The 24,733-nt window shown below is 43.3% G+C and overlaps 1 protein-coding gene across 2 annotated transcripts in view; it reads right to left on the bottom strand.

Moving 5' to 3' along the window:
* Nucleotides 1-24,733, bottom strand: part of LOC135916337 (uncharacterized) — a 415,240-nt gene that overhangs the window by 268,340 nt on the left and 122,167 nt on the right. For both annotated transcript variants that reach the window (XM_065449670.1, XM_065449671.2), the window contains one exon: nucleotides 4,198-4,244. The gene's annotated coding sequence lies outside the window, so the exon portion shown is untranslated. The remainder of the gene's footprint in view (nucleotides 1-4,197; nucleotides 4,245-24,733) is intronic.

Below are 24,733 nucleotides of genomic sequence, written 5' to 3'. Positions count from 1 at the left end.
ATAATAAATCTAACTGGCGTCTTTCCAAGCTGCTTAAAGATCGCTAAAGCTATTCCTCTTTTCGAAAAGGGTAGCGAAAATTCGTTATTAAACTACGTAACTACCTGACGCCCCTGCAGCACACACAAAACCAAGCTTTCAGACTAATCACTTACAGCCATTTTTCATCTAGTGCCTTGCCATTACCTCGCACATAAGATATATTGTCAGTAGCGGATTTAAATAAATGCTCTCTTGGTGTCCTGACGTCTACATTTTGTCGAGTAAAATTACCAATTTTCTTGATAACAAAAGATGAAACCCCACATTTCACTGGCACTCGATTTTCACACCATAATAACTGCCTGCTACCGAAACCAAGGACTAACTACAGCAAACTTACTGCGAACTTTTTGGAAACATCAATATGGAATTCACTACAGCCCTCCATCAAATCATCTTCTTCCATTCATGTATTTACCAGGTAACTTCGTCACCTCTTGTTGGGAAAGTGATTGTTTTGTTTATTTTATGCTCCTGAATGTGGAATAATACTCCCAGGATCTGCCTTTTGTGTTTATACTTTATTGTTATTGCCATGACTTGACATTTTTTGTCAATGCTTTTTGTTTCATAGGATTGCTATTGCTGTTAACCGCATCAGGTGTGCTTTTTTATGTATTTATTATGGGAGGTCCCTCCCTACTCTTTGACTATGAGACCACCTAGAGTTACTTTTTCTCTACAAAATTTCAATCGCATCAGTAAACTGAAGCTGGAACTGAAAGTGGATGAAAAAACAACTTGCCGCAAGTGGGGAACGATCCCACGTCTTCGCATTACGCGTGTGATGCTCTGTTGGCTATCTATATCAACCGCTATATTTCTGGCGACGTCTACAAACGGCCAGATATTTCATGTGTGGTGGAACGCCTAAACGACTTCGTACCTACTGCGTTGTACTACACAAAGCAGCCGTGTAAAATTCGACCGAATGGATTATTTTACGTGGCCTACTGACCGCCGGCGCTCGGTTTAAATGGGCTTTGCTAGATGAAGTGAACGCAACCGAACATAGCTATCAGAAACAGTCCGACATAGGTGTCACCCACGAAGGCCCTTCCAAAGGTCACCACGTATTACACTGGGCGTACTTATCGGGGTTGTAGGATACCCAGAAACCGGGAGCACGTTGTTCTTTGCCAACACATGACGGCAAACTGTTTGAGCGGCCACATGAAGCGGGCACGATGAACTTGACATGCCACAGAAATTTTTAGAATACGGGGCTCAAAAAAAAAAAGATCCCCTGAGATTTCGTTCATCGTCATGATACTTGCTTTTCTTGTGACATGTGTTACATGCAAAGTAAGCAGCAGAAGCTCCACCAAGGTCAGGTTAGCACTGTTAAATGTATGGGTCGTTTCGTAGAGAATCGGCCATGAAATCAAGTTGTGGAATATTTGCTTTCCACCTTAAATTGAGATGAAAAATTCTATATTCGTTGTTTACATCCTGATTCACCGCTAAAGCTGCACGACTACTACTGCTAAATTAAATGAATAACGAAATGCTTCGCAGATATGCGCTAATGCGAGCGACTAAGATATCAGAGCCAGCTAAGCTGTATACTCATACATCTTGGCTGACTCTGATACCTTAGTTTCTTACACCCTTCAGAAGTCCTATGGGTCTGTTCTGCTACTGTCCGAAAACTACCCGACTTTGCAAGCGCTTCAGCTTTCTTCACCGTATTCTAGCTTTGTACAGACCCCGCGTTCTTGTTTTAAATTTTAGACGAAAGGACCACACGTAAGACTAATAAAATTGTCGCTTTGAAGTCGATCTCACTGATATCTAAAGTGGAGCCGGTAAAACGTGACCTGAGAATAAACAGATTACAAGCGAAAACAAACTGCGCAGAGAAGTTGTCTATTTGAGTGAGGTATGGAATAGAACACAATGGAACAAGCTTTATAATCACTGACAGTTACGTTTCCAAGCCATTTCGGTTCTCAAATGCAGGCTGCGTTGCCTGCCTTCCTTTGAAATGTTATACCATCCACGCCGGCGACCACACTGGCTTTTGTCGGCTTTCAGGAAGCACGGCCTGGGCTAGAGTAGACATTGGAGAATGTTTTCTCCTTCGCCAAAGCAAATTGTTAGCGTAATACTTTCACTGTTTACTCGTGTCGATACCTGAGGAAACAGTTCAAGACTTGTTGCGTATAACACTGCCCCAGTTATAGCGTCTCCGCTTCGTAATAAGGACAAAATGTAATTTTTTAGGATCTTTATTAATGAAAAGAAATATCTGTGCTCCCGCTGTACATACATATAGCGTCCCGAAGAGCCATGACGACGACCGAAAGTAAAGCACCAACACTGCACAGGACAGGTTGCAATGCGAACACTTCATCCACACTTCCTGAGGGCTATATCGCCAAAGTTATCCTCATCAAGAGAAGAATCCAGCCTGGTCGCAAGAATCTGGGAGCTATAAGACTGAAATTATGTCTGTGTTTTCGCACAGTGTCAAATATCATTATTTATGGAACTCTGCATGTTTATACATATTTTTGCAGGCTGGCACGTGTTATTGTACCACCTTCTCTGGCTTCCCGGACTAGTGTGCAGAACGTCAGATAATTTACATGCTCTTTTTGCTGTATTGAGCGGTTATGGACCTTTTGTGAAGTTTCATTTCGTTTGCCATGCAACGACGATGAGCAGCCGGTGACGCCTACAAAGGCTAACTTTTATAATGTCAAGTAATTTAGAAAAACGTATTTAGGAGATGTCGTTATTTGACCGAAAAGTGACAAAAGTAATTGAATCGGCGTTTTCACACATGCGCGTTTGCCCATGCCTGCTTTTCATATGCTGCGGAAACCTGTGAGTATGCGGAAGTCAAAACGTCGCAATCGTTACTGCGGTGCAACAACGTCGACATAGCGTCAGTGCCAAAGGAAACAGTGGATTACGGGCTGCCCATCGTGGTTGACGCCAGTGTACACTAGGAAGCCGATGAACAAGCAGCTGTCATCACTGGTAAAAAGGCCGGAGTAATTTCCTTAGCTTTAGTCAGTGAATTCATCAAAAATTGAAGTAATTGCAGTGAAGAAAAGTTTCACAAGAAGCCCATTGAATATTTAATCAAGTTACATCCATTAATAAATCATCACACTCGTGTAAACTTCAACCACAATCGTATCAATGTGTCCCAGGGCATAGCTGTTGGCTGCCGCTGACGTGTAGCGGGCTAAAGTAGCACAGATCTGGAATTTTTCTGGTAGATTCACAAATGTAAAACTCATTCAGTGATCGGTCTCGCATTATTATAGAACAGCACTTAGCAAAGTGCAGTGTAAGCAGCATTTCAACGTGCAAAGAGGCTCTCTCGCGCCATTCTGGTAAGTGATTCTCTCCTCCGGAAAGCACGCACCGAACTCACCGGCTGAACAAGAGGTGGAGAACAGCGCGGCGTGTGAGCAAACAGGGCGGCACAGAGCTGTTACTTCGCACCTCGTAGCACCGGGTGGCTTCGCCCGTCGGCTTGTCTGCTGACGAAGTTTCCATCTCGCTCTGGCAGTGATTGATTAAAGGCGGGGTGCGTATGACGCTAATTCTGAGGCTGCGCCAGCGGGAAAAAAATTACCGTCGTGGATGAATCCCAAAAATAGCTGTGAGAAACGGGGGGAACACGCAAAAAAAGAAAGTGGTAGTGCGCAAAATGTGCAGCATGGAACAACGCCTATCGTTAGGCCTAGCAGTCGACTTTTGTATGATGCTAGCCTTCTGCGCATACGTTGCTTCATCCAGATGAAAACAAGGTACCACTTTGCACAAAGCTCCACCATAATGGGAGCCGTGTGAAGAAGCCACGCAGTTTGCGTGCAGGTTGATATCTTGAGAGGCAGTAGCGCAAGTTAGAGCTGTAGTAAACTTGCTGGCAAGTATCCGCGTAAAAACAGCGATGACAATCCACCCTTGAGATTCAAGTCAATGTCTCCTTGGAGTGCATTCCATAAGAAGGTAATGTTTGCGTTGTACAAGACCAACCGAAAATTTGTAGAATGCAATTTGGTGGTTTCTTATTTGTAATATACACGAATAGTGGAAATGCAGTTGTTCGAAGTGACAAATCGGGGTTAAACTTTCAGTTCAGATTCATTGCCCATTATGTGTTGTAAACAAAATAAGAAGTCTATTACTTACCATGCGCTTATGTGTTACGAAGATGCTACGAAGCAGCCCTCGGAGATCTGGGTAAGGAGCGAAACAAAAGTGAAGACGAATAAGAAAAGTTGTTCAAGCCGGCTCACCGCAAACATTGTTTAGCAGTAAAGTGTTCACAATAAAACATTGTTATAATCTGAAAACAGGGCTTTTCACCGAGCTGTGCTTACATGAAGCCAAAATGTGGTAGTGTCCCCTTCTATGCGTCATGAGGGGAAAAATAAGCGCCAACTCTGTGCGTCATAAAAGCTGTAGAAAACAGGCTCTCGCCTACGCCTTCATCACAGCCATTACTTATTAATTGTCCATGCCGGAACAGTATTGTTTCAAATTGAGGTGAAATATGCATCAATATGGGCATAAATGGTAATATTGCTTATGGGTAGGAATCTACTTCTTTGATATCTGTTTTTCACTTAAAACTTCCACCTATCTATAGCAGGGTGTTGATATGGACATCATATGCAAGAATATAATGTTTCTAACTTCTTAATTTTCGCCAAGTTCACCCTCCTAAGACGAATAATTTCGAGATGGAAATGAAAAAAAGAAATTGCTGTCTGTTTAATTCAAGTGTAATTGTTCAGAAATGTAGTGTAAATGCTTCATGTCTGTTGCGTAAGGCACCATGTAATAAAATTTGGTGCGGTAAGTGAAGTTTGAAATTGTAGTATTGTAGTCTTAAACATGTCATATTATATGTTCTTATGATATGACTATATAAATAGGGCCCCTCGGTTAACCGCCTTTCTTCTCGTTTATTGCGTAACGAGGGTCTCGAATCCGGCAACATTGATGCCTTCAGGTAGCATGTGCGGATTTATAGACCGGTTGCCTTCACCCATAAAAGATCACGTTCTCGTGACGCCTGCGGCAGAAAGACAGCCGTCGCCAAGTGAGTGAGTGATGGCGCTGGCTAACACTCCCAGGTTTCTACTAGGAAAAATACATGTCGAAGAAAGTGGATGGGAAAACGCCGCCGCGGTAGCTGAATTGGTAGAGCATCGCACGCGTAATGCGAAGGTTGTGGAATCGTTACCTACCTGCGGCAAGTTGTTTTTTTCATTCGCTTTAATTTCCATCAATTTATCATTTTTTAATTTCATTTATTAAGCACAAGTAATTTCCCCTATGTTGTCCTTGGTTTTAGTGTTTGTTGGCTACTTACGATATATATATATATATATATATATATATATATATATATATATATGTCAAGCGCGTCGGCTTTTATAGATCAGTCGTCGAATGTTCCAGAGTAACCGATGGGACCAGCGTGCCTTCCACAAAGTTCTTCACCATTCGCGTCGCGCATACATGCAGTCAGATTACACAAGTTTCGGCGACAACAGACAGCGGATAGAAGCATCGATAACATTCTAGAAACTTCCGATACGTGTAGACACGTCCAGCGCTGAGCGATAGCATTTCTTAGACATTAAAAGCGCTCACCCGTAAAAGATAAAGGAGTTCATGTATCAATAGCAAGAAGATGCTGATAAAGAATAGGTGGATTCGTTTTGAAGCAGATAAAAGTACGCGCGCTTGGAAATTAAACTGAAAATAAACGCGAAGCTTCGGCTTGGCGTATTGCAGCGAATAGAGATATTAAACATACAGGAATCAGAGGTATTTCTACACATCGAAGGTCTTGAAGCGAAAATTAAAAATGAAACCACGGCTCGAGCAGAAAGAAAGCCGAACACGTGCACTAACGCAGCCCAAAGCTGTGGCATACTGCGAGCACTGCACCAGCGGTCTGCTTACAGCGGAAACCATTACATCACATACGTCAGGTTAACTCACGGGGGTAGCACAGCAGTTCAACACAGATGCATGTTTTCACTAAGTCCTGCATGATTTCTTTTTATCCTTGCTTACGCTTTATTCGCCTGCTCACAGGCCATATGTAATATAAAACAACTGGAAGGAAATGCGAAAACACCCGTGTACTTAGATTTAGGTGCACGTTAAAGAATACGAGGTGGTCCAAATTCTGCCGAAGTCCCAGACTACGGCGCACCTCAACATCAGATCATCCTTATTGCACGTAAAACGCTAAAATATAATTTTAAAAGAATGCGTGCCATTCCCGCGCTGAAGTGCGAAAAACTAAACAAGGGCGTTACGCGCCATTGCTTTTTCCAGAGTTCAGCCATCAACTTCACGCTCACTTCTGGTGCCTTCTTCCCAAACCCATTGTTTTTTTCATTTATTTTTGGCTATTCTTGTGGCTTCCAACCCAGACTCGTGTTTTAAGCACGACGAAAGAGTGGCACGTCTGATGTGTAGTGTACGTACGCTTTTACACATATCGCAATAGGTTTTAAGCCGCACGTATAATTCTTCTCGAGTCGAAAGGTGTATGCAGCAGGAAACATACGGAGCAACACAATCATGGCTACGTTCTCTGATTTGTGCTGCTCAGGCAGTTGACGCTAGAAATAACAGCGAGAATTGCACCATGCGACTAGAGAACACACACAAAGGAACAGTGCTCAGAGAGAGAGAGAGAGAGAGGGAAAGAGAGACCTGGTTACAATGTGCGACAAAATATGGTGGTGGCAGTTAGCTTCAATGCCTTTTCATACGCTGGATTTACAAGTTTACACGCCAGCATAACACCTCAAAATAAAATTAGCTTATAGGATAGAGAGATTTGAAATCTGTTGCACATGTCAAGACACTTATGATTTTGCCGACGCTTCCAGAATGACTAGCATGAGCATTGATTAGCAAGTTATATTGATGTTGCATTGGAAAACGCTTACCAAAATTTTCAATCTTGCTGAAAATGCGAGAAAAGCTTTTCCAACGAACAAATAATTCATGTTTTCCACATATTGAAAAGCAAACACTGAAAATATTACACATGTCAAAAACTGCAGTGATATCAGCGATAACGTTGCATTGACAACCTGCCCATAGTAAAGACTTTTCAAGACACCGTTCTGCAAGTCACAGAGATCTTCAGGGGGAACATTTTGCCGCAGCCCAGTTATAGACATTCTCGAGCAGCTGCGTTGTGAGCTAATGAAATTTCGAGTGATATATAAAGGCGTTCTTTGTATGAACCGGAAATCGGAAAATGCCGGTGACTTGTGTAAGTTAAAACAAAACTTACAGCTTTATGTGGGAGACGCCACATATATCCTAGCTTACAGCAGGTACTTAATTGCAATAAACGCCAGCCATATAGCAAATTGAATGCACCCCTCAACAATGCTCTCTCGGGCCTCCAGCTATTCAGTTTATGACGTGCAACACATGAACGAATTTGTCACTCATAACGAAAATAGTTTTTGCGAACGAGAACACACAAAATCAGAGTGGTGCTGCCTGTTGTGGGCAAAGGTACCTCGCATATGCGACGTCAGCATGACTGATTCACGAAGAGCGACTTCTATGTCCCAGCATTGCGAGCCGCGTCACGTTCTCCGTTTAAAACCACCGAGGTGCCAGAACCACTTAGCCCGCTCCAGCCACCGATACTCAACTGACCATAGAGAGAGAGAGAGAGAGAGAGAGAGAGAGAGAGAGAGAGAGAGAGAGAGAGAGAAAGAGACAAAAGGGGAGGAAAGACAGGGATGTTAGCCAGTGTAAGTACCGGCTGGCTACCTTGTGCTGGGGAAAGGAGTAAAGGGAATAAGTGCGCAAAGGAAAAGAAAGCTTAGAAAAATTCACACAGTAACGCGATGCTACGCGCTACAACATTCAAAGACGGTCGCACAATTCGCAAGCCCTTAAAAACTTCAGCGAAGCCCTTAAGGCCTTGATTGGCGAAACCCGTCTGGACAATATCCGGTATTTTGAATCCAAGCAGAGCCCCACAGGACAGATAGCTTCAGCTACTCACGCAAGCTGAACACGTTAGTGTCTCTATAAAAGCGTAACAGCAACATAGAGGGAGGTTACGGGAAGATTATATGTTTACTCGTTCCTTTTTGGTGCGGGCGGTTCAAATCGAAACGCAGCCACGCCACCTACATGGGGAATTTTGTCCGCAACAAATATATTCGCACGTAGAAACGGAGGATAGACATCTGAATGAATTAACTGCCGATCTAAGTCGACTAACTATTAATTCAGATCAGTCAGTCACACATCTTTATGAGCGTCCAAAACTTTATCTGCTATAGCTACGCATGTTATATAGATCCGTCCCTTTTCGAGGCGGATACATTTCCATTACATGTGGGGTAAGGAGTATTAAGGTGAAAATGTTCCGAATGTACCATAACCGCGAAGGTTTATTTATATCCGCCCCGAGCTTTGGCTATTGTTCAGTCCTTTGTTTTACGGTGTCTTTTCAGTGCACAATGATTTTATTTATTTGTCATCATGGAGTGACTGACGACATATAAATAGTGAGTATTTCTCTCCACGTATTATACAGCTATATGACAGGAAATTTAATTGGTTACTAAAATGCAAATAATTAACGTACTACGAGTTTTGATGGTGATCCCTTACTCCAGAAACACTTTCACTGCTCCAATGTTGCTTTCTTTAGCTTCCAAGTATAGATTAGCCATCGCCTTCCACAAAACAAAAGAAAAGTTACCAGAATGACGTAAACATGAAATATGCAGGGTGTATGAGCGTATACGGACTGCTACACGAGCTGGCGCCCATAGCAGACCGTCGACTGAAAGCTGCGCAAAGAAGCGTCGGCGTGTCAACAATGTGCCAGCTGATCTTGAAAGCAGACAGAAAAAGAATGAGCTGTCATATCTCGAGAGTAGCGATGTAACGAGCGTGTTACCCTCGGCAATTGGAAACAGATGGTCCCAGTTAGGCCCTATAGCGAGGCCACACAGTGTGAGAAATACTGGAGGCTGAGCAGAAATAAGTCTTCCTAGAAGGGGAGCACGACACAATAATTCATGTCGTGATATTATCGCAGCAATTTAAGATGCGATGCCCTAAGGACGGTGGTGCCTGTGTGCTCCCGCAGTTCTGGCCACCTGGCGCAGAAATTCTTGCGTCATTTGGTGCAAAAGCTGTAGCTCACGACTGAGCCATTATAACCTCCCACCAGAAATCCTGAGTATTCCTCGGAAAAAATGGAAAGGTGAGGGAAGCAAGAAGGAAAGACATTGCTCAGTTCCATAAAAGGCAATGATAGTAAGTATTCAAATAACACAAATTACAAAGAAAGGCATGTGCTTCAATTATAATCAGTACATGCGTTTCAGTATTTTCTTTTTAAGATTATCATAACCGCTGGATTGACGAACTATTCCACGTAACAAGGGGTGATGAAAATACAGAAGGTGAACAAGTTTATACGCCAATGTATATACACCGGCTGCCGACTTCTAAGCGCTTCCATTGCTTACCCCTAACAGTTTATCTTTGAAAGCGCACGTGCTTCTTTTGTGCACGCCGCTGGTCAGCAAACAATTGATTTGTTCCATATTTTATAAGAACTACTATTGACACACGAAGGAAACGAAATTTTTTTACGATTAACCCTTTGAGGGTCGATTTTTTTCGCCACATGCGACCACTCAGGGTCGATTTTTTTATTGCACATTTAAATTCTTCAGAGGGAGCTATTTCGAAAAAAACATTACTGTAATTTTTCTAGGGTGACCGTTAAGTGAGAAAAAAATGTTTGGCGTTGGCTTATATGGACTGTTTATTCAAGAAAAACAATAAAAATAGCAAATAAAGTTATAAAATTTTCAAAAAATTGGCGCATTGTTATACACAATGTGCACACGAGAAAAATACACAAGAAGAATGCGCGCACGAAAATTTTTTGCAAGTCTCAAATGTTCCTTTTGCACTAATACTTCTTCAGCGTGTGGTATTTCTTGAAGCATGGCTCCACGCAGAGCGGTTTGTTGCACTCAGCGCGCATGTACCTTGTATGGTATGAAGGACTTTATTTAGGTCCTGAGGGATCAGTCTGTCCTCGCGATGTTTTTGCTGCCGAGTGGTGTTGGCGCAGACATGGCATCTCCTCTGGGTACTGCTTCCCTGAGCAGACGTGGGAGGCAACTTCGGAATAAAGGGCCAAAAAAGGAAACGCATGCACGGCGGCATCCTTCGTATGCGGACCCCTGTGAGCAACAACCGAGCGGGTAACAGGCGGTCACCCTTTGAGTGACAAGAACGAAATAACCATCAGTTTTGCGAGCAAAAGAAGCTGAAACCGCGTGCGGAACAAAACCGAAACTAACCGCCACGCGCCCGCGAGCGCGCCAATGCGCGAGCGGTAGCAGACGCGCCGGAGCAAGAAAAAAAGTATAGAACGAAAACTGAAAGAGAGAGACGCGAGAAAAAAAATTCATGTATTCCCACATAGTAGCACCACATGCCAGGGAAGAAAAAGTTAGGAAATTAGCGCGCGTTTTAAACGTACAGACGGTGCCGTAAATATACGGCGTCGACCATTTTCGGACCTGTTCGCGGCGCCGTATATTTACGGCATCGACCCTCAATGGGTTAAGTAGCAGTAGTCCAATGGCACGTTAAATACATACAATCGAATGAGTGGGTGTGTGAAGGCACGACCCTAAATATTTTCAGATACGCGAAAGCTACGATGCCGAATAACCTTAAGACGTTGTAGATGCAGACAAATAAAGATAGTACAGTTTCTTCACCAAGAATAGTTACACCCGCACATAGACGTGCTGGTAGATCACGGGTTTCCTCTATACCTAAGGAGTTATTGCTATAGTTCAGTAACGATTTACAGCTTATCTCGTACACGAAGGTTCAGCATGCTTTGCTACATCCTTTCAATGTCTGATTAATTTTTGTTTTCACTGTAGCCGCATGACAACACAAAATGAGCAAGTTATACTGCGCAGGTCTTTCCGCACTTTCTCCTTGGCCTCCAACTACCTTGTTATAGAGCATGAAACGAAACAAACGACACAAGAAGTCAAAATAGAGACAGCTGGTGACTTTCAACTTCGGCTTGTTTTCGTCAACCTTTCGTCTTTCAGCGTCGTTTGTCCGGTTTCATATGCTGTTTATCAAGGTGGACAACCAACTAGACCGGTCTCATACTTTGACTACCAAGTGATTTGATGTTAGGATACTTGAGCTAAGCGGGCCAATTTGTAAAACCACGGCATAACGAGGTCGTCAAGAAAATGAGAGCATGGTTGCAATACGACGCTACACTTCATCACAGCTACTATTCAGAGAAGCATCACGAATATTGCACTGTAATCTCTGGCCGACAACTGCCCGTGTGACGTTTGCCGCATGGTATGAACGTGCTTTCCTGCACCATCGTGTGGCTGTCTTTACGTGGGTAATGCCTGCGAAGCAATCATGCGCTATTTTGACGCTTCCTTTCTGCTGTTGTGTTGCCGCGCTATTTCTCCATGATGGCCTGCAAGCAACGACTTTCATTCGCAGTGGAGTGCGTCACGTCGAGAGTGCGGGAACTGCAGGGAACTCGCCAATGAGAGAGTTGCATTACAACAACGAGTTCCGTGTATGGCTCCCATTCGCAATGGCCACTGCGCGAGGTTGTTTTCGACCTCTCGCACTCCACAGCGCAGTACTTTTGTTGCCTACATTTTCCGTTGCCATTTTTTTCAGAACGTTATCTGCGTACTTTTTCGTCAACTATTTCTGCTTTATGGAAGACATTGCAGGGAATTAATTTGCTCGCATTTAGGAATTAGGAACAGTATGAAGGCTTGCACTGCAACCATACCCACACAGTCGTACTGCTTATGGTATAAAACATGAAGCGCTTGGAAAGCGGAAGAAGTGCGTCTGCTTGGTCGCTATATTTGTCCGGTTTTCTGATTTTTATGGTATTTTATACATTTACAGTCAGCATTGACGACGACTGACTAACAAGACGTCGGGTTAAGTTTTAGCAGGCCGGGCGCCTGACATGTATGACGTTTAATTTTTGAGGACCTGGCTTTACCCTGCGAATACGGTGGTCAGAAGCCGAGAACATCATCACGAGCTTTATACCCATACAAGTGTAGCAAGCCATATGAATGATACTACAAGCCGTAATGAAAAGCCATGGGGCCTTGCAGGCGTCACAAAGCTACATAAAGCCGGAGCCTGTGGTTCTTCCCAACTCGGAATCAACTTCAGCGACTTCAGGAATAATGACTGACGGTGAAGCCGAGAGCAAGAAACCTCATCCAGAGGGCAGCAAGCACGATGATACAACATCTAATTATGAGCTAAGTAATAAAGAAGAGATGGGTGAAGAAGCACCATTTGCCTCGGTCACGTACAAGAAAAAAAAAAACGAGCAGGAGGAATTCCGGTTGTCTTTCACCCAACAAGTGAAAGTACTACTTTTTGGCAAGTGAATCCAAACCGAGTGTCTGCCGAAGTGGTTTCCGCTGCCAAAGAAAAGGTACAATCTTTCAGGACGACCAGAGATGGAAGTTTCAGTGTCAGCTTGCTTCCTTAGCATCCACAAAGCGCCTTCATCCTAGAGTCCACAAAGCCCTTCATCCTAGAGTCATATACGCGAAACGTTGGGAAAAAGGACATGTGCCTCTGCAGTATACAGACGAGCAACTCCTAGACTTCTTGAAAGATGCAGGAGTTATATCGGCACGCAGACAAAGTATTACAACCAGGAAGATGGAGCAGTAAAGTTGCATCCACTTCCCACAGGAATCCTGACTTTCGGACACGATCGCACTATTTCAGGAAGAATTTACTTAGGTTTCAACAGTCATCATGTTGAGGAATATCTAGGACTAGCACTTCACCGCTATAATTGCCAGCAATTTGGGCACATGGCGAGAAACTGCTGCAGCAGATGTCGATGCAAAATCTGCTCAGAAGATCATGGCCACAAGGAGTACAAGTCACTCCATCAGCCTAAATGTGACACCTATGCGGGTAACCATGCCGCCTTTTACTCAGGCTGCCCTCAGAACAAGGCAGCGGTACAAATTCATCGACATGAACTTATCCACGGAAGACAACCTTGACGCAATGAACGCTCCCAAACCTTGAGATTGTTCATCCAGCCCAAGATCACCCTCCTCAGTGGGCACCGGAACCACAACAGCAAAGATAAACAACAAGATATTCCTACTCAAGAGAACAACCCACAGTGCAATCAAGAGACTAACCAAGAGGATCACAGTCAAGCGCCCAGTTTTATGCGTCAATGCTAAGGAAACTCGCACGACAACAGGCAGAAAGTAATACACCAGAAAGCTCCAATATTCGCACACAATATTCTCAGCGACCTTATGCAACTACTGCAGAAGTAACACCAGTTAATAGCGGCCATACTACCGCATCGGTGGCGCAACTGATTTTGTCAATGCTTTTTACAGCTCTTAAGGCAATTCTATCTGCTCTGCCGGAAGCAAACAATCTACCAGAAGTGAAAGCCTTGTTGCCTCTGGAAGCACTCTTGTATATACAATCCGGGCCAAAACTTCAATAAGCAGTACCTGAATAACCCCTACAAAAGTGTTTCCACATTTCAGCGGAATGCCACCAGTCTTCGAAGGAAGTGTGCTGACTTTCGTAAACTGCTTGCACAATACAACTTTCCAGTACTTTGCAGTCAAGAGGCGGGAATCAGTGACGATTTTGTCCTCTCGAATTATGCGATATACGAACTTATTTCCACACCTGCTTTTTCACCACAATGCGCAGAATTTGATAATTGAGTAGTGTTAGATAAGCAGAAAATTACTGCTTGCTATTGTGCACAACATCCTCAATTAGATCATGCTTTTACAATAAGCAAGCTTCAATGTGCAATTGCATCATGTCGCCAAAAGTCTGCTGCTGGGCCGGACGGCATTGCGTACAATATGCTAAGAAACCTCGGGCCGACAGGTACAAATGCTCTCTTAGACATATATCATAATCTATGGATAGAAGAAACTGTAACTGACTCTTGGAAAGTCACTTGAATCATCCCAATTTTAAAACCGGATAAGACGCCCTTGTGCCTTGGATCATTCCGCCCTGTTAGTTTGACAAGTTGTTTATGGAAAGTAACGGAGAAAATGATTGACGTGCGACTACAATGGTGGTGTAATGAAACGGATGTGTTGTCCAACTTCTTAGCAGGCTTTAGAAAACAGAGAAGCACAATGGATGCAATATTAGATATAGTAACCGGTGTGGAACGCGAACGTGCACGTGGAAACGTGAGGATGACAGTATTCCTAGACATCAAGAGGGCATTTGACACTGCTGATCACGTTCATGTTCTGCTAAGTATGTTGGAACGCAGAATGTAAGGCAGGTGCTTGCGATGGTTATCTGAATTTTTATCAGGTCGCAAAATATTTGTTCACACCGGTGAAGGAAAGAGCGCTGAACATTTTGTCAAACAGGGAGTATCACAGGGAAGCGTACTAAGCCCCTTGCTTTTAAACTGCGTCATGGATGATTTAAGAAGACTGCCATCACAGTTAAGGTTTTCACTGTATGTATATGATGTGTGTATTTGGACATCTGGGTATAATGTTCAATTCCTTCCGATGGCATTGCAAGACGGCATAAATATCATTAACTTTTTTTGAGAGAGAGAGAGAGAGAAGATCGAATGGCTCTATCACACGCATGAACAGCTGTATTGCTCTTCACTTGGAGGCAGTTAAAAAATGGCTGTGGCTTAGGTAAGGTTAAGCCCAGGATGCGAAGCATACTAGCCTTTATTTTAGTTGTTGAACCACTGTTTAGCCTGGTGAACTGCTGTTGCTTGGCTATATTTGGTTCGGCTAGACGAAGAAACAACTCATGCGTTACTCTGCTTCGCCTTCAAGAGTGGAACGCGACAGCGTTCCCGTCGACCCGCCAAGGGGTGTAAGACAATGGGCTACAGGGCAGCGACTACGCGCCCCGCATTGGACGCGGTGAGCGTCGAGCAAAGCAGCGTTCGGCGCGGCAACGAAATGTGCGCCTGAGCAAGAGACGCACGCCTTAGAAACAGCTCGTTTCTAAGGCAACACCACATTCACTAGAGGCGCTTTTGTACCGCTTTGAAGCATCGTACCCGTGGCTCAGTGGTAGCGTCTCCGTCCCACACTCCGGAGACCCTGGTTCGATTCCCACCCAGCCCGTCTTGCAAGAGTTGAGCCAACGCCACTTCTCCTCTGTCGTGACGTCACGGTGTCACGGGGTTTCATGGCGACACCGCCGCGCCTGAGGAGCTGGTTTGAGCTCTCGTAATATGCTTCGCATAAAAATTTCACTCTTATTCTGGAAGGACAGCCTCTAATGATTGTCATACAGCATCGACTTCTTCGAATAATACTTGATAGGCAGCTATCCTGCAGCACGCCGCATGAGAGAACTCCAAAATGAGATCAATGCGATAGTGACTGCACTTCGCAGACTTGCAGGCATATCATGGGGCGGATCAGTATCGTCCATGCTGACGGTTTACAATGCAATAATATGACAAATAATTGCGTATTCCACGCCCATTTTACACGGACTTTCCCACACGTCAGAAAAGCGACTTCAAAGACTTTTAGCTAGAGGACTACGCATATGTCTAGGAGTTCCGCGAGCAACTGCTAGCTGTCTTGTAATAGTTGAAGCTAGCCAATCAGCGTTACCAGTTATGAGAATTACAGAAACACGCCAACCTTACTTCCATCTTCAAACACAGCGTAAAGGCTACCCATTGGCTCTAGACATAATGAAACGAGATATAAGTTATATTCATAAAGAAATTCGAGAAAATCTTCATATGTTGCGAAGAATGAATTTTGGAACTCAAACGTCGAATTTACTCCATGGATGCTTACACTTCCAAAAATCGAATTGTCAGTAGACGGGATGTTCAGAAAAAGAGACGGGTTCATTCAAGCCGCTCAACAAGTAGCACTTTACCAGACAATATGTGGTATTCAGAATACAGACAAGTCTGTAGAGGCTCCAGTACATCAACCTTTTCAACTTAAGCATTCATTATTCCGAACCTCAACAAACAAGAATCATTTAAGCTATTTCGTACGACTTCACCCACAACAGCTGAACTGTTCGCAACCCTATGTGCCAAAAAATTTACATTGTCAGAGATGGGCCAAAATGGGTAGTTTTCAGCGATTCGCAGGCTGCTCTAACATCACTCTGCAGCACAAAAGGAAAAACAATCAGTGATAGTATAACATACCCAGCACTTAAAGATCTCCCAAAGGCAAGCTAAGCGAAGCATGAAATAGCATTCCAGTGGATACCAGGGCACTGTAACATTTCTCGCAACATAGCAGCTGATGAAGCAGCACGACAAGCACACCTCAAAGATTATGTGGTTCCGCTCCCAGTAACAAGTAATGCATTACGCTGTATTATAAGGACAATGTCTTTCAAAATGTGTAGAAATATGTGGCTGGACCAGAATTCCAAGAGCTCGGATTTATATAACATTGACCCGTTTACTGAATTCAAATTTTCACTGACATGAAGTAGCAATATAAAAACCCCTATTCATCGATTAAAGCTAGGCACCTCCTACACAAAACATTTCTTACACATAATTGGCCGTGAGGAAACCCCCGAATGTGATTGTGGATTTGTAGACCAAGATATACATCACCTCCTTCTAGATTGCCCACATCACGACACACCAAGACGCCGACCTAAACCGACCCCAATTACATTAGACCGCAGACCTTTCAGTTTAAAGAAACTTTTGGTTCCTTGGCCAACAACGTCCTTGAGAAAAAGCGCTTTAAAAGCACGAAAGACTTTTCTTGAAGACAGCGACATTACTAACGCTTTTATTATTCAGAAGGGTTGAAATCTGGGCCAGTTGGTACATACTTGAACATACTTGGTTTTTTCGTTCAAGTATGTACCAACTGGCCCAGATTTCAACAATTAGGTGATGACTGCGTTAGTACAACGTCGGTGCGCTTTCATGAAAAAGAATGTGAATTTCTAAGTCGGTCCCGATAGAAACGGTGCTTGTCTTTTCATGCTATGTGATAAGTGATGATGCGGTTGCGCATGCTCTGCTGGTCTTGCTGGGACTATACCGACTCTAATAAACCTCAGTTGATAGTCCAGTCGTTGTGATGTGAACTTTTCCTCTAGTACTTTGTGTTTTTGACTGTTTTTTTCGTTCAAATTTTATTATTCTTTTCATTTCAATGTCGCTGAATATATGCATGTGTTTGTGGATTATGTTATGTTGACTTTTCTGTTGTGACAATATGTGATAATGCATTTACATTATGTATGTACCGCCGGCTGACTAGAGACTGTTATTAGGCGACAGCATCATTTGTATTTTTTAGACTTTTTTCTACAAAACTGTGGAGTCATTTAACTTGTATGTACCATGTGTTTCTTACGTCGTAGTGTTACTGAGAAAAGGTTACTTGACAAGTCTTGGTGCTTTTATGAAAAGGTTATTTATTATGCAGTGTTGTACCCTGTATGTTGTAAACTAGACACATTGAAGAACTAAGGAGTATCCGGCGCCTTAATTGTGCGTCAAGATCTCTTTATATCATATCAATAAAAAAAAGCGATGTTACTTTTTTCTAGAAGTTGGTATAAACTGACCAGTGTACATTATTATTATTATTATTATTACTATTATTATTATTATTATTATTATTATTTATTCAAACATACTGCAGGGCCCTTTCGGACCCTTGCAGGAGTGTTTACAAGGATTATTGTGTTCAAAACAGCAAATACAGATAATAAGTATGATGTTCTCATATCTAAACAAAAGCAGACGACTAAACAGAAAAGTTCATTTTCAGATTGAAATTAACAAATTAATCTACGGACATACACGCTACCGCATCTACTGGCAATTTATTCCATAAGAAAATCGCACTTGGAAACAGGGAGTACTTGTGGATGTTTACACGGCTCATTGGCTGCCGAACTATTTTACTATGGTTATTTCTTGATAAATGTTTCAAAGGTGGGTGTAAATATCGAGAATTTTGGATTTTAAAATGACCGTGAAGTAGTAGGAACAAAAGCTTTAACCTTGATATGGTTTGGCGTTGTGGGAACGTATGAAAATTAGCTCTGTTGATTAGATTAGTACCGCTAGTTGGATGTGAATAATCTGAGTAAACAAATTATTATTATTATTATTATTATTATTATTATTATTATTATTATTATTATTATTATTATTATTATTATTATTATTATTATTATTATTCCAGAATTATATACAATGGACTGTAGTGAAAGAAACTGGGAAGGAGCACGCTGGCAATTGCTCCCGAGATGGGCACAATGCCTGCCTACCCTTTAGGAAGCCGAGAAGAGAAAAGAAAGAACAAAGGCTGAAGTAAAACGATGACAAAAGAGAGTACGGATGTGGCAACCGAAAAAAATCTTTGCAGGTAGCAATGATAACAAAATAATTCAAAAAACAGAAAGGTCTCATCACTCACAAAAGAACGATGCCCTACTGAAGGGAGAAGGCAAGTGAATGTAAAAAGTAAGGTGGACGCGATGAAGCTGGTTTCAATTTCAGTGTATTCAGACATACATTGTCTGGGTTGAAAGGACTACACGCAAATAAACTCTGCCTGATTAGGTCCCTCCTTCCTTACGTTTGCTCAGAAGCAGCAACAAATAATAATAAAAAACAATGACTTTTTGCATTTGATCTTCACAAATAGAGTTTAAATGCAGAAGTAACATCATGAACATGAATCTTAAATTATTTCACAGAATGACACAATGATGCAGCAATAATCTAATATAAGAACAAAACAAGAAAAAAAGAAAGATATATCCGGCAACATATTAAAAAGCAAGATGATAAGCCCTATACAGAATGTCACTTTTTGTAGTGGTGTATAACCTCTAGAGCGTACAGCAAAGTACAAAGGTACTAGGACAATAAAAATTTATTTTTTTAAAACTCAACCTCATTTAAGGCACAGTACCAGGGAGTAAGTATACCTTAACATGTTTCTTTAACCTGAGTTTAGAACTACATTGTTCGATAAGTTCATCCTGGTTACTACTGTTGTGGAGAATATAGGGTATTTAGTACTACAATGCCTGATTTCCAGAGATGGTTCTGAATAACGGCATTCTAAATCGCTTGTGTCGGAGATCATAGGGAGTATTAGTAGGGTAGCAAGGAGACATAACTGGCCACGTCATTTCCAGTTTTTTTTTTGTCGAATATACAGGGTGTTTCAGCGAACACTTTCAGAAAGTCTCAAAGGTTGCCTGTGGCAAGTAGCACACAATTTTAGTTCATGAGGTGGTCTGCTCGAAGCGGTGGACACTACTTGAAAAATAAAAAAGAAATTCATAATCCACTAATTAAAAAAATTCAATTATGAGATAACTAATTAATTTTTGGCCGATATTGTAATTTACAAATTGTAAATTAAATTATGGGGTTTTACGTGTCAAAACCACTTTCTGATTATGACGCACGCCATAGTGGAGGACTACGCAAATTTCGACCACCTGGGGTTCTTCAACGTGCACCTAAATCTATGTACACGGGTTTCACCCCAATCGAAATGCGGCCGTCATTGCCGGGATTCGATCCCGCGACCTCGTGCTTAGCAGCACAACACCACAGCCACTAAGCAACCACGGTGGGTTCCAAATTCTAGCCGTGGTGCTAGCAAAGCGGATTCATTTGGAACGAATTCTCAGGATGACACTAGTTTCGAGATATTAATTCCCGAACTTTTCAGAAAAATGCATTGGCCTTGAAATTACTTTTGGGCTTCAATGCATAAAACAACGTTTAGGTAAAAAAATAATTGAAACAGCAATGCATTTCTCCGCAAAGTTCTGGAATTAATATATTGAAACTAGTGTCATCCTGAGAATTCGTTCCAAATGAATCCGCCTTGCGAACTCTACGGCTAGAATATGTGAATTGCAATAGGAGCTATAATGTAATTAGCTAAATTTTTAATTAGTGACTATTTTGAAAAGCAGATAGGCATACTTTATTCAAACTACGATAAGGAACTGGGGTAGTGCAAGCGGGGTGTGCTTTTTTTTTGGGGGGGGGGGGGGTGGTGGACAAAAAAGATACAGAATATAGGTAAGTGGTCCTCCAAATCGGTTGCAAGAATGCCAGGAATAACACTTTCATAATGACTGATTATACACAAATCAATGAAAGTTTCACTTAAGCCTGTTATTGTTGTTGGTGATCGCATAATATTGTACAAGAGATGGACTCTATTATGTATAAAAATTGACCAGATTGTGGAATATGTTAGCAAGTGAATGTTTAAATCGCCAACCACAACAATAGGGATCACTGCAAAGGACACGTAATCAAAAACAGATGCAATATATTCAAAGGACGCTTTAGTTTCACCATAAGATGAACGGTTAATTGAGGCAAGAACTGGTGCAGCACTTTTTACAAAGATTGATTTATAATGCGCGGTAATACCAAACAATTCAGACATAAGTAATGTCATCTTTAATGGACAATAATGTTCCTCCCCCTCTACAGCCTGATCGATGAATACCCTCAGACCTACCGTCGGAAAAGTGCACAATGTTTTGAACATTCTGAAACCATGTTTCCATAAATGCTACAAAGTTATAATTGTAATGAAACGATTTAAAAAAGTTGCAAGCCTGCGCGGCACAGGCAGCACCGTCACAGCGTAAGCTGGAAGAGCGGTTACATTGGAGCTCCATTTTCGGGGCTACGCACTACAGGGTATTCGCGGAGAAGCGGTCATTGCATCGTTTTCACAAGAATGACCTGAGCTGTCCGCCCAGCGTCAACGGCGAGCTGCGGTTACGCCTGCTGAGCCCGATGTGGCCTTGTTGTAGCCGCCTGCGTAGCTCCACGAATCGCTTCTTCAGGTTCGTCCCTTGCGAGGAGGCGCCATAATGCGTACAGAGGAGTATACACAGATATACAAACCACGTGGTGCCCATGTCACATCCCTTGATCCGTGGCACGGTATGTTGCCGTTGGTGATGGTGATGATAATAATGTCATCCCTTTCGAAGCGGGATGGGGACAAATAGTCACCTGGCCTACTACATCCAGGGTCAGCTACATGCAACTGCTATATGCAAACTGCTATATGTTGGAGCACCATGTGAAATATAAGGGAACTGCAATGCAAAGTTTGTACGTATCGACGCTACGCGGCACGCATGTCAAAATGCACATGTACAGTGGTAATGATGACGATGCTGATTTAATGGCATTGCCTTTGAAATTGCACGGTGAAAAACAGTCACCTATAGTCGGGTACAACTTTAGAAGGCATTGGCATATTCCCCTCAAAGGCAAATGCACCCGAACCTCTCCCAATGGGTGCGCACCCTAGACTGACGTCACGAGCCGAACGGCCGGTGACCCCGCCGCCGGAGAACCTGGCAGCCCGCGCTTCGAACTGTGCCAAGTCGCGTCAGCGGGACTATCTCCTGTAATAGTCCATCCTTGGACTGACAGTATAAATAAACAAACAAACAAAAATAATTCTCTATTCGCGGAAGCAATCGGCAGCCGCTCGTCGGTCACCTGGGTGGGGACCTCATGTTTTCTTAAGTTGTACCCGACTATAGCCTGCCTGAATTAATCAGCTACGCAGTGTATATTTTTTGTAGCATTCTTTTACACACCTCCTTAAGCTTCTTTCCTTCCCCAAACCTTCTTTAACTGCCTTGTGTATTGTGATGGGCTGCAGGCGAGACATGACCAGAGGCTCCAAGCAAGGACCCCACCACGTTGCATGTATGACACAGATGTCGGTCACGTCACACGTGCCGTAGATGTGAAGCCCGCGCAGCGCCGGATACGATACAGAGATACGATACACCTTGTACCGTTATATCTACATACGCTGCATGGCGCTCTACCTGGTGCAATGATATGTAGGTACAAGGTAAAACGCTCTCGTATCGACGCTACGCAGCGTGCATGTCACATCGCGCATCTCCTCGCGCGCTCGGATGCGTTGATAGGGCATTTTCCCGCGGCATTCTAGCTGGGCGCTGGCGTGGCTCAGTGGCAGAGTAGCTGACTCCCACGCAGTGGGCCTGGGTTTTATCCCGGCGTGAACTGGGTTCTTTCTTTTCTTCTCATTCCTGCCGATAGCTTACGGACCCTGGTAGGGGAGGCGGACGCGATCGCCACCCGAAACGGCCGTTGGAATGAGCCCATAACAGCTTACGCTGTAAAACGTGGATCCGCGCCTGCTCCCAAGTGCTTCGGCTGCATTAAATGCAATGAACCTGGTATTCCTACACGACGCTCGTGCACGATATGTGAGTCAACAGCGACGGCTGCAGCAGACGCCCCTAGATACCGCAAGTTGCACAACATCCACGCCGTGCGCGAACCTTTTCATTAATTGCCACACCTGCTCGTCCAGATCTGCTGTGCGAAACATCGCTCAATGGCCCACGAAAGGACAGCATGGATGACGTTTACTCGGGCAAGAAGCACGGAAGCAACATTATCTTTGAGTTGACGCATGCTCTCTCAAGTGGCATTTTGGCTGCAGCCTTAGCGCCACTTCACAACTGGCGACGGAAAGAAGTCATGTGACCTGCGAGTGCCAGTGTTTGTGACAATTTGCTTCAACCTTTCTTCGTTGTGCACAGAGTGGTGGCACACACGACGGTTCTTCGCAGGCACTCGCCGCAGGCAACCGAACTTTGGGGTCACATTCCCATGGCGCATGAAAGTGGAGGTTGAAAACGGAGTAATGCACAACTGTTGCAAGCAGCAGCGGAAGTTCGGAACCAACCGACATTGAGGAGATGGGAGCGATTTGCATCTGTCGGATGCCACGCGGCAAGAAGTTACAGCCAGTGATACAAGTGTCGTCACGTGGGGCGAACAAGCGATCTGGCGAGAATGGCGGCGGGAAGAACAGAGTTCGATATAGCGCGCAAAACAAAGAAACAGGATCATTTTCGCCGCAACCGAAATGGTGTGTCGCCCCTTTCCCAGCGTTCCCCGAGCTATTTTGGTGCCGAGTTGAAGCGAAGCAATTTCGCGATCGTCATTAAGGAAACGCGTATACGCTTACTTCCTGACGCCATGTAATAGCACTTCTTGAACTTGACTTCTTCGTATCTTTCGTATTACCGCAGGTCATTTAACTTTAAAGATGACGACATCCGTTTATTCATTTGCTTTTTGATGTAGGATTGGAGACACAATCGGTTAGTTTCCTTTTCTGTTTCTTGGGCTCTTTCTAATCTTGCATGCCTACACTGTCTAATTCTTATAGTGAATGACGATTTGGCCTGATGTGGTTTGGACTGAAAAGAAACTTTAAAAAATGCATGCAAGACCGAGGCTCGTAAGTGCTCCACCGCCTCTTAAGTTTTTGAAGCAACGGCGGTTGTCTCTGAAATAGTGTAGATAAAAATAACCTCCATTCGAGAAGATGGCCGCACTTCAGCCACTTACGGTAGATTGTCTTGAGCTTTGGCGATGCTTGCTCTTCTTTCCGCTTTGCGTTAAGCGCAGGGCGACTGCTACTGTATTGCAATATACAAGAATCCCACTCATGAAGAAAAATAAGCTGTGCACATTGCAGAAAGAATTTTATTCCTTAACGTCTCGACGACTATTCTTATTTTCCTTCTTTACAATAAGAAGAAATATCCAGGGTGAATATTTTCACATTCGCCTTGCGGAGTTCAGCTATTCTGCAGTTCAAGAGCTTCCTTTCCCTTACGTCTTTCTTTGTCATTGTTTCTTAGCGCTAAGAACTACTACGACACGTATAACCAACGTGCATAAGCTGTCAAGGTTGAAGACTGTTGTGTTGGTATAGCACATTAAAGGTTTGATTGCGCAACATTTTGACGAGCCACACAGAAGAGAAACACACACCGCGGAGCGCTTGCGGTGTGTGTTTCTCTTCTGTGTGGCTCGTCAAACTGTTGCGCAATGCAACCTTTAAAGTGCATAAGTTGGCACTTTCATAATATCAAATTATTAAAGATGGAGCATGATGCAGCTTACGAATCCTACCAAAGGTTTATAGTAAATAAATAAATAGATAAATAAATAGTAAATAAATGAACAAGAGCATGAACAAACAAGCAAGCAAACAAACAAATAAACAAATAAACAAACAAATAAATAAATAAATAAATAAGAGAGAGAGAGAGAGAGAGAGAGAGAGAGAGAGAGAGAGAGAGAGAGAGAGAGAGAGAGAGACTGAAGTAGATGTACGCATGCACCACATTCCGCGTGACCTAGCAAAGCTCCAGGCGGCTGCCCTAAAATACGAATGCTTACCAAAGAAAGCTTTACGAATTTTTTTCGCACCGCATTCATGCAGTGTGAAACTGAATACTGTATGCTCACCTTGATCGTGCGAGCAGCATAGTGCAGTCATAAATTCGTAATTGAAGGTGTAAGGTATCGCTAAATCACCTCTTTTTCTCGTGGACGCACGCGACGAAGTTACCGAAGGGTAAACAGTAGTAGAGGTTCAACACCAGAGCTGCATGGATCTCTCCAGCTTGCGACATAAATGAAGTTGAGGCGCGTTCGGAGCTTACAAAGTACGCTAATCTACCCCGTCTCATCTACCTGTAATTTCAGATG

This window comes from Dermacentor albipictus, chromosome 5, assembly GCF_038994185.2.
Source record: "Dermacentor albipictus isolate Rhodes 1998 colony chromosome 5, USDA_Dalb.pri_finalv2, whole genome shotgun sequence".
In the NCBI taxonomy this organism is placed as follows: Eukaryota; Metazoa; Arthropoda; class Arachnida; order Ixodida; family Ixodidae; genus Dermacentor; species Dermacentor albipictus.
This window is presented reverse-complemented; position numbering and strand designations above follow the sequence as displayed.